The sequence below is a fragment of the Bombina bombina genome, chromosome 6 (genome assembly GCF_027579735.1).
Source record: "Bombina bombina isolate aBomBom1 chromosome 6, aBomBom1.pri, whole genome shotgun sequence".
Lineage (NCBI taxonomy): Eukaryota > Metazoa > Chordata > Amphibia > Anura > Bombinatoridae > Bombina > Bombina bombina.
Window position 1 is genome coordinate 702536159 of NC_069504.1, and position 15744 is coordinate 702551902.

Below are 15744 nucleotides of genomic sequence, written 5' to 3' on the forward strand. Positions count from 1 at the left end.
TTATATTTTGTCCATCTGGTCATGAGTTTTCTAATTTCAGCAAATAGGGGAATGTAGTTTGCCTGATAAAGGTGATTGACATTTGACGTTAGATTTATACCTAGGTATTTAAGAGATTTCTTTATCCAAGAAAAATTGAAGTTGAGTTTGAGTAATTATTTTGCTGATGGGGGGATAAGTATGCTAAGTGACTCGCATTTTTCTTCATTCACTTTATATCCAGATAGTTTGCCAAAGTCCTGCAATATGGCATATAATGGGGGAGTGATAATAATGGCTTAGTTAAAGACAGAATTACATTGTCTGCGAACAGCGAGATTTTATATGTTTTTGGACCCACTGGTATCCCTGATTATACCATATTTTTATGGGTAGGGGCTCTATGCATAACGCAAAGAGAAGAGGCGATAGCGGGCACCCTTGCCTCGTGCCATTCCGTATCTGTATAGGCTTGGATTGATAGCCTGATAGTCTCACGAAGGCCTCAGGTCTAGAGTATAGTGATTTCAAAGCATCATGGAAGGCCCCTCTTACCCCACTTTTATGTAAAATAGCATGCATATAGTCCCAATTGACCCTATCGAATGCCTTCTCTGCATCCAGTGATAGAAATAGAGAAGGCATTCCTTTAACAGAGGTCCAATTGATTAGGTCTATTATCTTATGGATATTATCCGGTGCTTCTCGTTGCTTGATAAACCCTACTTGGTCGGTGTGGACTATGCTCATAATTGGGACTGATAACCGATTTGCTAATATTTTTGTGAAGAGTTTGAGGTCTTGGTTGATAAGTGATATCGGTCTATAGTTTTTACAATATTGTTTCTTTTTACCTGGTTTCGGTATCACTGAAATCCTAGCCAATAGCATATCGGGGGGTATCTCTTTACCATCAAGGATATAAAATAAATAGTTTAACCAACTGTGGCGTTATGATCCTCTGTAAATCTTTATAAAAATAACCTGCATATCCATCAGGTCCTGGGGCCTTGGATCTCTTAAGTTCTTTAATGGCTGTCGCTACTTCTTGTGTTGTTATTAGGGGGTTTAATTTACTTAATTCTTCTTCTGAGATTGTATTGAGTGTGCTATTTTCCTAGGAATTTATCTAATTCTTCAGATTTGTTCTGGGCAGCATTCAGGGGATTTAGATTGTAGAGTGAAGTGTAATAGTCAGCAAAAATATTCGCTATTTGTAGGGGGTAATTAGTGTGTGCACCATTTGGGAGTTGGATTTGAGGTACTGTGGTGGCCCTAATGATATCTTTTAATTTATTAGCCAGCATTTCGTCTGGCTTATTACTATATAAATAGTATTGTGAGTCAATTGCGTTAATCGATTTTATTGCTTCTATGTTCATAAGCTGATTAAGTTTCTCATTTTTGTCTCTTAATTCTTTTCTTATCAAATGTTTTGCGTTTAGTATAGATTGTTCCCTAAGTGTTTGTACTTCCATTCTCAAATGTGTCAGTTTAGCTTGTTTTGCTTTTTTGGCCTTATTAGCCTCTAATATTAGTACTCCTCTGATGTACGCTTTAAGGGAGTCCCACATATATATTGGGTTAGAGGTCGAACCTTCATTAAGTGCAATAAATTCCTCAATGTCTTGTTGCACTCTTTGTAACAGTAGTATCGCGTAGTAATCTGGGATGTAGAGACCAAGATCTCACTTGTTGTGTATTTATTATATCATGAAGTGTAATTTCTGCTATAGCATGGTCTGACCATGCGCAGTTAATGATGTCTGCTGATTCTACTAGTGGAAACATTATCTGGCTAGTGAGTAAATAGTCTCTTCTGGAGTGGGTTCCATGTGCAGCTGAATAATAAGTGTAATCGCGTGCTCCTCTGTTGTGTGCTGTCCAGCAATCTGTAAGATTATGGTCTATAATAAAATCCCTTAGGAGACGTGGGGAGGTGGTGACCTTGTCTTTATTATTTTTATTTGGTGGATCTATCTATTGTATCATCAAACGTCATATTGTAATCGCCTCCGATTATGGTTCTATACCTTTTCCACTGTGTTAATTGTTTACTGAGGTTGGCAAGAAATGGTCCTTGGTGATCATTTGGTGCATATATGTTGACTAACATCACCAGTGAATTGTGTATTAACCCTCGAACTATTATATATCTCCCTAATCTATCTCGGATTATTTCTTCTTCCTTAAAATTTAGAGACGTGTGTAAAACTATGGAGACCCCACATTTTTGCTTTGTGCTTGTTGCATGATATTGAGTGGGGTATATTTTATCCCAATATTTGGGGGTGTATTGTTTAGTGAACTGGGTCTCTTGCATCAGAGTTTGGCCTTCTGATATTATGAGATATTACTTTTATAGTCATGGGAATGGATATTTTTTATCTTTATCTCCACATATCAAGAGTGTGATCTAATGGTCTTGTAGTGTGAGAGGTCTATGTAAGGGTAGGGCTTCTTATCTGTATATGGTTTTGGGATCCTCTCTAATAAACTAAATATCAACCAATTCTCTACTGTGCACACACTAACTGTAGTCTTTGTAATTGTGTGAAATGGGTAGTCTTCTAGGTAACAGATTTGTATTATTCGAAGAAACATAACCATAAACAGTATCAAACATATTATAACATAACTTTAATATGAACAACAGTTATTTGCCTTTTGTGTAGGCATTTTCAATATCAAAAATTCTTGACAAACGTAGTTGCAATTTCAATTTGTATTACTGAACCATTAGGGATGGGGGGGGTATGGGAAGGTATGTGGGGAGAAGGGGGTTGTTGGGTTGGTAGAGATAGGAAAATAGGGGTGGGAAAGTTTCAAGGATGGAAGAACTTCCAACTGAGTTATTATAACTTTATATTCAACGTCTCTGTGTTAACAGGTAATACCCCATACAGGGAAACTTTTAGTCTCTACAGATGAGATACAATGTCAGAAAGTATGTTCTTATGATTGCTGTCTTCAAGTAATAGGTGCATCTTCCATACTTGTGTTGCTGGAGTCAGAAGGAGTGTTATTACTCTGCTTGGCTTTTTTTGGTTTTCCAGGTTTCCCTATAGAAGTCCAATTGCGTGTGATAGACTTCCTTTGGGGCTTAGGTAATGCGGGCATATTTGGGTTTTCCTAGGAGATTCTCAAACGCGTTAAGAGCGCTTCCCCTTCTTCCACTGTTGAGCATGTGTAGGTGTTGCCTAAGTAAGTAAACAGCAACTTAAAAGGAAAATTCCATCGATATTTAATTTTAGCTTTGATGAAGGCTTGTATCACTGGTTTCATCTCTCTCCATTTTCAGAGTGTGGTTGGGGAATGATCAGTATATAGCTGTACAGGATGGTTTTCAAAGCTCAAGTTGTGAGATGATCTAGCCGCTTTGAGTATGGCTTCCTTCACGTGATAGTAGTGTAGTTTTACAATGATGTCTCTTGTTGTGGATTGGGTAGGTTTAGTTAGGGCTCTGTGCACTCTATCCATCAACAGCATTTCCACCTCTAACTCAGGAACTAATTGGTGGAAAAGTTCTGTGATTTCAGTTTGTAGATCACTCTATTGATTTACTTTGTCATGTTTGATTCTAGTGTCTTAGTGGTCAGCCAATGCCATTTTATATCATGTATAGCTGCGTAGATGTGAGCAGCGGATTGTGATTGTGATTCAGGTATTGTTAGATATTACTGACTCTTCCTTTCTTCTGCTCTGACAGGTCTCACCTCTGAACTGCGGCACTGTCCAGAAGTGGTCAGAGGGGAATTGATGTTTGAAAGAGAGAGTGAATCACAATAAGTGTGTACCCCATGTAGTTATGGAATTACATCAGTATCATAGGTCGTTCAAGTCTGGGGGTCCCAATAGGACACTACTCCCCGGGATGTTGTCCTCACAGGATGATCATGGGAAATGGAGCTTTGGGTATGACCTGCTAACACCTAGGACAGCAGGAAAAGGGAGGGGAGAGCGTCCTACTTGTCACTGAGATACTGTGTCTTGTGGATGCAGATCAGACTTCCTTATTTATCAAACAGCTCAGGATACCTGATTAGCAAAGAGCTTTATGAGCCTCTCAGGGCAGATGCTCCTAAGGTAGTGAAAATGTCTAAGTAGTTGCAACATTGGAGCTCCGCAGGCCCCGTGTGCTTCCTGTGAAGATTGTGTTAACTTTCTACTGCAGGTTTAGGTATGGCTCGAGGTTGTAGTATTTTAGGGATCCTGCAGGAGGGGGATCGTGATCACTATTTATTATGTGTTATAGGATAAGCTGATCTGTTTGTAGTCTATTATATGCAGTTAACTGGATTGTGGTCTCAGAATGTGGCAGCTTTCCCTTGTAGTGGCATAAACTTTAGTGAGTCCCTTATCCTCAGTGTGTGCTGCTATCAAAGGTCTCCAGCTGAGAGTAGCTGATACTTGCTGCTGCATTAACCAGTGCTCTGCTAAGTCTGCTGGGATCTCCCTTGTCTGTTTTAGGAAAATTAGTGGTGTAGCTTGCGCTGCCTTGGTAAGGAAGTAGCCAAAATGGCGGTTTGCGCCAAAAAGCGATAATTCACTCTGCGTGTAAAAGTATTATGTCTTCAGGGAGCAGTTGGCCCCTTCCCTCCAATTGACCCTGTGTCTGTGCAGGACTGTGTTGAATGTCTGTGGTTTGTGGGTATGTAGCATAGTTTTTAGGCGATCCTACCCTCTCTCGAGTACCAGGAACTTCTCTGATCGTCGGATTCCCCTCCGCTATTGCAGTTCAGCTACTGGCCGTGGTTCTGTTACTTGCGGATCTGTAGGGCTTTAGATGCTTGTCAACTTACGCTCCGGAGCGGATCCCCGACCCTCCGGAGTGATGCATTGCAATGACTCACTTAGTGTGGGTAACTGGGCTCTCACACGGTGGGCTGAGATCTGTTCAGTTAGGCCTCACCAGATTCTTTTCTCCTCTGATCTTACCCCGGCAGGAACTCAAAGGTTATACCCGTGTCTATGCTGGGACCTCACTCAGACAACTGTTATCAGTGTTTTGGGGCACTTTAGTCTGGTTTTGTGGTCTTTGAATGACTTATTGAATTTATCTTGTAGAGGAGCATTTAATGTGTACATCTGCTTCGACCAGCAGTTGGCTCCCCATCTTATTATTTTTTAAGTGCTTTTGAGAAAGACGAGGAATAAGGGGCCGTTAGTGAGAGAACCAAGGGATGTGAGCAGTCCGGTGTGGAGCCTAGACGAGACCTGACGCATTTGCCAAGAGCAGAGTCAGCCGAGCGGCTCAGAAGCACAATTGTGTGCTTTACAGTGACTGGCGTTTTTTCCTTACTAGTATTTCTTTACCCTGATGATAATGCACAAGGAGGCACCTCTGTTTGTTTTTCTCTCCTAGGAATCATCTTTATATTTATATAAAATGTGGTTTTGCCAATTGTGTTTTTGTTACTAATTGTTTCCATTCCAAATGGGATAGGCATTGTGACCAATACTGGTGGATAAGGCTTTTGCATAATACCTTGAACAAAGTGAGTTTGTACTTGCATTTGATTTGTGAGATGTAATTGAGCAGAACAATCAAACAGGATGGGTCAATTGAACAATTCAAAATTGTTTCCATACAGTGAACTATTTGAGATCCCTCCTCCCCATATTTCCTCCAGCAACCGCTGGAGAACGATAGATAAATAGTTTTAAGACTAACCAGTGTCAAATTCCACCGTACTAACAATTTGAAGTTGTTTTCTAAAAAAGATGATGACAGGGAGGATGTCTTAGTAGATAAAAATATTTGATGTCATTGTCCTGTTGTGATATCTAAATTGAGTTCACTATTCCATGATGTGGTAAAGGAAGGAAGAGATAGGGATGTGATGTCAAGTAAGATTTTATATAAAATTGCAATTGTTCCTCTTGAGATAGGGACATGAGTAATACAATCCTCTGTTCAAATTCCACTAGTCAAATCTAAGAATACGAAGCTCTTGGTACCCAATAAAGGCATGAGGGCAGGATTGGGCAGAAGATAAAGTGGGGTATTTTCTAATTAATATATCCCATACCTTTTAAGGTTCAAGAGATTAGAGGATAAGAGGCTATATTACTATGTTTATCTTTTTTAGTTATCTATCATTGGTCCCCTAAGTTTCTAATATTTACTAAGTCCTCCTGTAGAGTCACCCACATTTTATCTAGTGAGTGAAAATTATATTGCAAAATGTGAGATAAATGGATAGCATAGTAATAAAATAATATATTTAAAGCACTCAACCCTCATCTTTCTTTGGGTCTGTATAGTATTGTTTTTTTTTATTGAGGTACTAAGGATAGGCATACAAACAGTATAAACAGACAAGAGAAATTGCAATATAGTAGATTGTCATATCATGCCAGAGGGAAAATATGCAGTCCATCTTTGTTCTATAATAATATGTAAAGTCCTCTGCACATCTCCTCCACAAAATAATGAACATTGAAAGATAATCAAATTAATACACAATGCCTATATAAAAGCTAGCCTTCCACAACAAACCCAAAAGGCCACTCTTGGGCCTTAAACCAGAAAATAAGTCTGAAAGTGAGGGAAGATGTAATAGAGTGAAGAGACCACTTTTGGATCTCCCTAGGATGACCTCAGATTTTATATTTTGTTAGCTATGCAACCAAGTAACGTACTATAATTAATAAACTTTTATATTATTTAGAGACTCTGTGAGTCTATCCAAGAACACACACTCAGATATTGGTTATTCTGGAGTTCTTCTATATTTGCCACATAGTTTATAGTAGGCATATAGCTTTAAAAGTTAGAAGCCAAGAAGGCAGAGCATGTTAAATTCTTAAGCAAGTCTATAAATCCACGTCGCCAGAAGGTCAGTGTGAATAAAAGAAGTGGGGGCAATCTTGAAGTAACTAACCAACTCACTGTCCAACAGAGCTAAGCTTGAGTCATTTACCAAAACCAAAGCAAAAATACCAGGAGCTAGGCCAATTTATAGTAGGATGTCAGAATAGAAGACAACTTATGATGTTGTTAAAGGAGGGCTATATATGAGGTGTTTTTTTTTTGGAGCCAATACTATATATAAAAGGTCTTTGTCAAGATCAACCCTGCATCCATAAACCTAATAGAATACTACATCTGCTATCTAAAAATATCTGTTTAATCCCCTAACATCAATGAAATGAGTATGCCTCTACTGTCTCGGCTGCTGACAGTTCGGCATTGGAAGTATAATACATAGGGGTAGGAATATCAAATGGAGGATGCCTACAAGGTTATGGGAAATAAAAGCATAATAAAAGCTCAATTAAAACGTGGATACAAGGAATGTTAAATAGCCTCTGGCTTTCTAGGTTGGTTCTACCTAACACAGAGAGGCCATATGCATGGGTGTATTATCTACCTTGTGATGAACCTCTATGACATCTAGTAGCATAAATGAGTTAAAGCGTCATGTGTCTATGTTTGTGTTTGACTCTGAATGTAAATGATATTGAGTACATTGGCAGTAGACATAGGACATAAAGAGTTATACATACTTTTAACCTATTAGAGATTGTTTGTCTTAGACTCCAGTTGTGCAGTTAAACATATAAGCCCTAAACAGCAAGATAATTAAATGAAAACATATTTGAACATATTCCTAAAAATTGAATTGTATAACTTTCAAACACACATGTAACCCTTCACACCTGTTCTCTGTGAATGGCAAAAGGGGACAATAGATAACCTTACAAGGGGAATTAAAGTTGTCATGTAAGCAGTACAAACAATTGAAGTGATCAAGGCAGCAAACCATATAAACTACAATTATATACAGGGGGGAGTATGTATATATACATAAATAATCAGAGCTATGAAATCTATCTAAAAACATAATTTATGTAAGAACTTACCTGATAAATTCATTTCTTTCATATTAGCAAGAGTCCATGAGCTAGTGACGTATGGGATATACATTCCTACCAGGAGGGGCAAAGTTTCCCAAACCTCAAAATGCCTATAAATACACGCCTCACCACACCCACAATTCAGTTTAACGAATAGCCAAGAAGTGGGGTGATAAAAAAGTGCGAAAGCATATAAAATAAGGAATTGGAATAATTGTGCTTTATACAAAAAAATCATAACCACCACAAAAAAGGGGCGGGCCTCATGGACTCTTGCTAATATGAAAGAAATGAATTTATCAGGTAAGTTCTTACATAAATTATGTTTTCTTTCATGTAATTAGCAAGAGTCCATGAGCTAGTGACGTATGGGATAATGATTACCCAAGATGTGGATCTTTCCACACAAGAGTCACTAGAGAGGGAGGGATAAAATAAAGACAGCCAATTCCTGCTGAAAATAATCCACACCCAAAATAAAGTTTAATGAAAAACATAAGCAGAAGATTCAAACTGAAACCGCTGCCTGAAGTACTTTTCTACCAAAAACTGCTTCAGAAGAAGAAAATACATCAAAATGGTAGAATTTAGTAAAAGTATGCAAAGAGGACCAAGTTGCTGCTTTGCAAATCTGGTCAACCGAAGCTTCATTCCTAAACGCCCAGGAAGTAGAAACTGACCTAGTAGAATGAGCTGTAATCCTCTGAGGCGGAGTTTTACCCGACTCAACATAGGCAAGATGAATTAAAGATTTCAACCAAGATGCCAAAGAAATGGCAGAAGCTTTCTGGCCTTTTCTAGAACCGGAAAAGATAACAAAAAGACTAGAAGTCTTTCGGAAAGATTTAGTAGCTTCAACATAATATTTCAAAGCTCTAACAACATCCAAAGAATGCAATGATTTCTCCTTAGAATTCTTAGGATTAGGACATAATGAAGGAACCACAATTTCTCTACTAATGTTGTTGGAATTCACAACTTTAGGTAAAAATTCAAAAGAAGTTCGCAACACCGCCTTATCCTGATGAAAAATCAGAAAAGGAGACTCACAAGAAAGAGCAGATAATTCAGAAACTCTTCTGGCAGAAGAGATGGCCAAAAGGAACAAAACTTTCCAAGAAAGTAATTTAATGTCCAATGAATGCATAGGTTCAAATGGAGGAGCTTGAAGAGCCCCCAGAACCAAATTCAAACTCCAAGGAGGAGAAATTGACTTAATGACAGGTTTTATACGAACCAAAGCTTGTACAAAACAATGAATATCAGGAAGAATAGCAATCTTTCTGTGAAAAAGAACAGAAAGAGCAGAGATTTGTCCTTTCAAGGAACTTGCGGACAAACCCTTATCTAAACCATCCTGAAGAAACTGTAATATTCTCGGTATTCTAAAAGAATGCCAAGAAAAATGATGAGAAAGACACCAAGAAATATAAGTCTTCCAGACTCTATAATATATCTCTCTAGATACAGATTTACGAGCCTGTAACATAGTATTAATCACAGAGTCAGAGAAACCTCTTTGACCAAGAATCAAGCGTTCAATCTCCATACCTTTAAATTTAAGGATTTGAGATCCTGATGGAAAAAAGGACCTTGAGACAGAAGGTCTGGTCTTAACGGAAGAGTCCACGGTTGGCAAGAGGCCATCCGGACAAGATCCGCATACCAAAACCTGTGAGGCCATGCCGGAGCTACCAGCAGAACAAACGAGCATTCCTTCAGAATCTTGGAGATTACTCTTGGAAGAAGAACTAGAGGCGGAAAGATATAGGCAGGATGATACTTCCAAGGAAGTGATAATGCACTGCCTCCGCCTGAGGATCCCGGGATCTGGACAGATACCTGGGAAGTCTCTTGTTTAGATGAGACGCCATCAGATCTATTTCTGGAAGTTCCCACATTTGAACAATTTGAAGAAATACCTCTGGGTGAAGAGACCATTCGCCCGGATGCAACGTTTGGCGACTGAGATAATCCGCTTCCCAATTGTCTATACCTGGGATATGAACCGCAGAGATTAGACAGGAGCTGGATTCCGCCCAAACCAAAATTCGAGATACTTCTTTCATAGCCAGAGGACTGTGAGTCCCTCCTTGATGATTGATGTATGCCACAGTTGTGACATTGTCTGTCTGAAAACAAATGAACGATTCTCTCTTCAGAAGAGGCCAAAACTGAAGAGCTCTGAAAATTGCACGGAGTTCTAAAATATTGATCGGTAATCTCACCTCCTGAGATTCCCAAACTCCTTGTGCCGTCAGAGATCCCCACACAGCTCCCCAACCTGTGAGACTTGCATCTGTTGAAATTACAGTCCAGGTCGGAAGCACAAAAGAAGCCCCCTGAATTAAACGATGGTGATCTGTCCACCACGTTAGAGAGTGTCGAACAATCGGTTTTAAAGATATTAATTGAGATATCTTTGTGTAATCCTTGCACCATTGATTCAGCATACAGAGCTGAAGAGGTCGCATGTGAAAACGAGCAAAGGGGATCGCGTCCGATGCAGCAGTCATAAGACCTAGAATTTCCATGCATAAGGCTACCGAAGGGAATGATTGTGACTGAAGGTTTCGACAAGCTGCAATCAATTTTAGACGTCTCTTGTCTGTTAAAAACAGAGTCATGGACACTGAATCTATCTGGAAACCCAGAAAGGTTACCCTTGTCTGAGGAATCAAAGAACTTTTTGGTAAATTGATCCTCCAACCATGATCTTGAAGAAACAACACAAGTCGATTCGTATGAGATTCTGCTAAATGTAAAGACTGAGCAAGTACCAAGATATCGTCCAAATAAGGAAATACCACAATACCCTGTTCTCTGATTACAGACAGAAGGGCACCGAGAACCTTTGAAAAAATTCTTGGAGCTGTAGCTAGGCCAAACGGTAGAGCCACAAACTGGTAATGCTTGTCCAGAAAAGAGAATCTCAGGAACTGATAGTGATCTGGATGAATCGGAATATGCAGATATGCATCCTGTAAATCTATTGTGGACATATAATTCCCTTGCTGAACAAAAGGCAAGATAGTCCTTACAGTTACCATCTTGAACGTTGGTATCCTTACATAATGATTCAATATTTTTAGATCCAGAACTGGTCTGAAGGAATTCTCCTTCTTTGGTACAATGAAGAGATTTGAATAAAACCCCATCCCCTGTTCCGGAACTGGAACTGGCATAATTACTCCAGCCAACTCTAGATCTGAAACACAATTCAGAAATGCTTGAGCTTTCACTGGATTTACTGGGACACGGGAAAGAAAAAATCTCTTTGCAGGAGGTCTCATCTTGAAACCAATTCTGTACCCTTCTGAAACAATGTTCTGAATCCAAAGATTGTGAACAGAATTGATCCAAATTTCTTTGAAAAAACGTAACCTGCCCCCTACCAGCTGAGCTGGAATGAGGGCCGCACCTTCATGTGGACTTAGAAGCAGGCTTTGCCTTTCTAGCAGGCTTGGATTTATTCTAGACTGGAGATGGTTTCCAAACTGAAACTGCTCCTGAGGACGAAGGATCAGGCTTTTGTTCTTTGTTGAAACGAAAGGAACGAAAATGATTATTAGCCCTGTTTTTACCTTTAGATTTTTTATCCTGTGGTAAAAAAGTTCCTTTCCCACCAGTAACAGTTGAGATAATAGAATCCAACTGAGAACCAAATAATTTGTTACCCTGGAAAGAAATGGAAAGTAGAGTTGATTTAGAAGCCATATCAGCATTCCAAGTCTTAAGCCATAAAGCTCTTCTAGCTAAAATAGCTAGAGACATAAACCTGACATCAACTCTAATAATATCAAAAATGGCATCACAAATAAAATTATTAGCATGCTGAAGAAGAATAATAATATCATGAGAATCATGATTTGCTACTTGTTGCACTAAAGTTTCCAACCAAAAAGTTGAGGCTGCAGCAACATCAGCTAATGATATAGCAGGCCTAAGAAGATTACCTGAACACAGATAAGCTTTTCTTAGAAAGGATTCAATTTTCCTATCTAAAGGATCTTTAAACGAAGTACCATCTGACGTAGGAATGGTAGTACGTTTAGCAAGGGTAGAAATAGCCCCATCAACTTTAGGGATTTTGTCCCAAAATTCTAACCTGTCAGACGGTACAGGATATAATTGCTTAAAACGTTTAGAAGGAGTAAATGAATTACCCAATTTATCCCATTCTTTGGAAATTACTGCAGAAATAGCATTAGGAACAGGAAAAACTTCTGGAATAACCACAGGAGATTTAAATACCTTATCTAAACGTTTAGAATTAGTATCAAGAGGACCAGAATCCTCTATTTCTAAAGCAATTAATACTTCTTTAAGTAAGGAACGAATAAATTCCATTTTAAATAAATATGAGGATTTATCAGCATCAATCTCTGAAACAGAATCCTCTGAACCAGAAGAGTCATCAGAATCAGAATGATGATGTTCATTTAAAAATTCATCTGTAGGGAGAGAAGTTTTAAAAGTTTTTTTACGTTTACTAGAAGGAGAAATAACAGACATAGCCTTCTTGATGGATTCAGAAACAAAATCTCTTATGTTATCAGGAACATTCTGCACCTTAGATGTTGAAGGAACTGCAACAGACAATGGTACATTACTAAAGGAAATATTATCTGCATTAACAAGTTTGTCATGACAATTAATACAAACAACAGACGGAGAAATAGCTACCAAAAGTTTACAGCAGATACACTTAGCTTTGGTAGATCCAGCACTAGACAGCAATTTTCCTGTAGTATCTTCTGACTCAGATGCAACGTGAGACATCTTGCAATATGTAAGAGAAAAAACAACATATAAAGCAAAATAGATCAAATTCCTTATATGACAGTTTCAGGAATGGGAAAAAATGCCAAAGAACAAGCTTCTAGCAACCAGAAGCAATGAAAAATGAGACTTAAATAATGTGGAGACAAAAGCGACGCCCATATTTTTTTAGCGCCAAATCCACATTATTTGGCGCCTAAATGCTTTTGGCGCCAAAATGACGCCACATCCGGAACGCCGACATCTTTGGCGCAAAATAACGTCAAAAAATGACGCAACTTCCGGCGACACGTATGACGCCGGAAACGGAAAAGAATTTTTGCACCAAAAAAGTCCGCGCCAAGAATGACGCAATAAAATGAAGCATTTTCAGCCCCCGCGAGCCTAACAGCCCACAGGGAAAAAAGAGTCAAATTTTTGAAGGTAAGAAAAAAATGAATAATTCAAATGCATAATCCCAAATATGAAACTGACTGTCTGAAAAATAAGGAAAGTTGAACATTCTGAGTCAAGGCAAATAAATGTTTGAATACATATCTTTAGAACTTTATAAACAAAGTGCCCAACCATAGCTTAGAGTGTCACAGAAAATAAGATTTACTTACCCCAGGACACTCATCTACATGTTTGTAGAAAGCCAAACCAGTACTGAAACGAGAATCAGTAGAGGTAATGGTATATATGAGAGTATAGCGTCGATCTGAAAAGGGAGGTAAGAGATGAATCTCTACGACCGATAACAGAGAACCTATGAAATAGACCCAGTAGAAGGAGATCACTGCATTCAAATAGGCAATACTCTCCTCACATCCCTCTGACATTCACTGCACGCTGAGAGGAAAACCGGGCTCCAACTTGCTGCGGAGCGCATATCAACGTAGAATCTAGCACAAACTTACTTCACCACCTCCATCGGAGGCAAAGTTTGTAAAACTGAATTGTGGGTGTGGTGAGGGGTGTATTTATAGGCATTTTGAGGTTTGGGAAACTTTGCCCCTCCTGGTAGGAATGTATATCCCATACGTCACTAGCTCATGGACTCTTGCTAATTACATGAAAGAAATAGTTTTTAATACTTGCTATAATGCCCAAACGATTACCCCCAAGCTTCAGGCCTTAGTGCCATCATTAGGATTCTTGAATGCTAGATTTGGGAAGGTATATAGGCCTTAGCTATAAGGTAAAAAGAGTCCCCATAAGGATGTGGCAATAAAGAACAGTCCCAATGCTCATCTGGAAACGGCTTAGGAGATATTAAGATACTTCTGCTCCAACTCTCATATCTCTATTGTCCTCGTGGGTTTTCAGCCTTCATCCTATGCCGGAACGCCACAATAGACTGACCCCATCAGTGATGTGTCCAGTGAACAGGGTAAGATATTGTCTCTGCTCAGTGTTTCGGGTTTCCCCACAGACCGTTTCACAGCCTGCTGTAGGCTCTCCGCTCTGTGTCAGGCAGGGTGGAATTAAACTGCAAGGCTCCTTCTCTAGCAGGCTGAAGGAATTAGTATCTATAGCGCAGTCTGAGACTTCAGCGCTCCTAGGCCTCAGCTCGCTGTCACTGCCGCCTTCAATGTGTGCCCCGGATGTCTCCAGTTCCTGGGGATTCGGCTCTGAGTATTGCAGGTAGGAAGTGGTCGCTGAGTGGTCTTCGTGCTGGGAATGTGAATCTCCGCTAGTATCCTCTGCTGCTATTATGGCATCATGGGTAGTAGGTTCGTTAGGGCTAAAACATCGATCCACCAATCGATGCAGCCTTAGGAAATGCTCCTCCAGAAGTACATAGATTGCGTCCTGCATGTGTTTCATGCTAAATGCTGAGTCCCACAGAGTCAATAGATAGTACCTGGTTGCGATTCAGCACTTGTGCAGTGATGTATTTTCAATAAAGCACACTTAGTGCATCTTAACGACAGGGCCAAGGGCGTCCCGCCGGGGGGTATAGTAAAGGGCCGAGATCTTATAACGGCTCCAGGCGCTGATGCCAACAGCGATTCCAATAACTGAAGGCATAAAAAGTTGTGGCTTCCGAAATATAAAACAATTCTTATAGATAGTTACATGTATTGATTTGCAGAAAAGTAGATTTTTAAGATTATTAGAGAAAAGCTGAAGCAGCACACAGCTATGCGACTGAACATGGCCGCTGCCCGGTATTGCTCTAGTATTGTTTTTTTAATTCTAGGTTTTTTGTGACCCCAAATAAATTGATTCAGCAATGTCTGTAATGAAAGAAGGAAAGGTTTAGTGGTGGGCAATGGGCCGCTTGAAAAAAATATAAAGGATTTTTGGCATTATTGACATTTTAATAGCTGCTATTCTACCCATCCACAACAAACCCAAATGGGAGAGCCAGGAAGAAAGAGAGGACTGGATCAATTCACGCAAAAGAGCTTAAAGGGACATAATACTCATATGCTAAATCACTTGAAACTGGTGCAGTATAACTGTAAAAAGCTGACAGGAAAATATCACCTGAGCATCTATATGTAAAAAAGGAAGATATTTTACCTCACAACCTCCTCAGCTCAGCAGAGTAAGTTCTGTGTAAAAAACATAATTTATGCTTACCTGATAAATTCCTTTCTTCTGTAGTGTGATCAGTCCACGGGTCATCATTACTTCTGGGATATTACTCCTCCCCAACAGGAAGTGCAAGAGGATTCACCCAGCAGAGCTGCATATAGCTCCTCCCCTCTACGTCACTCCCAGTCATTCGACCAAGGACCAACGAGAAAGGAAAAGCCAAGGGTGAAGTGGTGACTGGAGTATAAATTAAAAAATATTTACCTGCCTTAAAAACAGGGCGGGCCGTGGACTGATCACACTACAGAAGAAAGGAATTTATCAGGTAAGCATAAATTATGTTTTCTTCTGTTAAGTGTGATCAGTCCACGGGTCATCATTACTTCTGGGATACCAATACCAAAGCAAAAGTACACGGATGACGGGAGGGATAGGCAGGCTCTTTATACAGAAGGAACCACTGCCTGAAGAACCTTTCTCCCAAAAATAGCCTCCGATGAAGCAAAAGTGTCAAATTTGTAAAATTTGGAAAAAGTATGAAGCGAAGACCAAGTTGCAGCCTTGCAAATCTGTTCAACAGAGGCCTCATTCTTG